The sequence below is a fragment of the Gossypium arboreum genome, chromosome 8, assembly GCF_025698485.1.
Source record: "Gossypium arboreum isolate Shixiya-1 chromosome 8, ASM2569848v2, whole genome shotgun sequence".
In the NCBI taxonomy this organism is placed as follows: domain Eukaryota; kingdom Viridiplantae; phylum Streptophyta; class Magnoliopsida; order Malvales; family Malvaceae; genus Gossypium; species Gossypium arboreum.
Window position 1 is genome coordinate 54767676 of NC_069077.1, and position 1759 is coordinate 54769434.

A 1759-nucleotide genomic window follows, 5' to 3' on the forward strand; every position below is an offset into this window, starting at 1 on the left:
AAATCCTGCTCCTTGTACTATGTATGATTATGCTAAACCTACTTTAACAAGAACTGAATCGAGTATAGTTAGAACTGCTGTTGCTGTAAATAATTTTGAACTGAAACTTAACACTATTCAAATGATACAACAGTTTGTTTAGTTTTATGGTTTGCAGGACAAGGGTCCAAACACTCATTTAGCAAATTTTCTGGAATTCTGCGACACCTTTAAGATCAATGGCGTTTCTGACAATGCCATTCGCCTTCGGTTGTTTCCCTTTTCATTAAGGAATAAGGCTAAACAGTGGTTGAACTCGTTACCATGGGGGTTAATCACTACTTGGGAGCAAATGACTGAAAAATTTTTACGAGAATATTTTCCACCAGCTAAAATGGCTAAATTGAGGAATGATATCTCTTCTTTTGTGCAGATGGATTTAGAAACACTATATGATGCATGAGAGATGCAATGATTTATTGAGAAGGTGCCCTTACCATGGATTAGCTTTATGGCTACAGTTTCAAACTTTCTACAATGGTTTGAACCCTTCAACGAGACAGATGGTCGATGCAGCGGCAGGTGGAACCTTAAATAATAAAACACCTGAGGAGGCTTACGAGTTCATTGAAGAGATGTCACTGAATAATTATCAGTGGCAAGTTATGAGGACAAAGCCTAATAAATCAGCCGATGTTTTCAACCTTGATGCGGTCACCATGTTATCAAACCAAGTAGATCTCTTAAATAAAAAGATTGATGCATTATGTGTTTCTATACAGGTGCATCCGGTGATGCAGTGTGATACAAATGGAGGAGGGATAAATAATCCAGAATGCCTAGCCTATGACCATAGTACTACGAACAAACATGTCAACTATATGGGTAACAGTTGGAGGAAGGATAAATAATCCAGAATACCTAGGCTACGACCATAGTACTACGAACAAACATGCCAACTATATGGGTAACAATTCTAGACCAGAGAATAATTTATATAGTAATACTTACAATGCAGGTTGGAGGAACTATCCCAACTTCTCTTGGGATGGTCAAGGAAATTAGAGACCACCACCACCTCCAGGATTCCAACAACAAACTTACCAGCAAGAGAAAAAGCCGAACCTTGAAGAGATGATGACGAAGTTTATTTCAGTGGCGAAAACCCATTTTCAAAACACTGAAACTGCAATTAAAAATCAATAGGCATCGATTCAAGGACTCAAGAATCAAATAGGACAGTTGGCTAAGTTGATCTCTGAAAGACCACAAGGTAGCTTGCCCGATAACATAGAAACTAACCCAAGGGAGCAACTTCAGGCCATCACTGTGAGCGACGAAGAAGGGTTAGTTGAATCTACATTTGAAATAAGGCACGAAGCTGTGGTAAGTAATGGTAAGGATGAGATGAATCATGGTACACAGAAGCCGGTAAGCAAAGAGTATAAACCTCGTATACCATATCCCAATGCAAATAGGAAAGACCGCACAAATGAATAATTCGGTAAATTCTTTAAACTACTTAAAAAGTTACATATTAACTTACCGTTTGTTGAAACTCTTTTGCAGATGCCCAACTCAATTAAATTTTTAAAGGAGCTCTTATCAAACAAACGAAAGTTAGATGAGTCATCACATATGGAGTTAAATGCAGTCTGCTCAGCTATTCTACAAAACAAGCTACCCAACAAACTAGAAGATCCAATGAGTTTTACAATTCCTTGTTTAATTGGTAGTTTGAATGTTAACAATGCTTTAGCTGATTTAGGGGCAAGTATTA

General features: G+C 37.7%; 1 non-coding gene across 1 annotated transcript; it reads right to left on the reverse strand.

Annotated features, from left to right (window-relative positions):
• Window positions 1–379: 379 nt before the first annotated feature.
• Window positions 380–484, reverse strand: LOC128279598 (small nucleolar RNA R71). Its single transcript, XR_008269799.1, has one exon. It is a non-coding gene; the product is annotated as a small nucleolar RNA R71 (small nucleolar RNA).
• Between the last annotated feature and the right edge of the window lie 1275 nt (window positions 485–1759).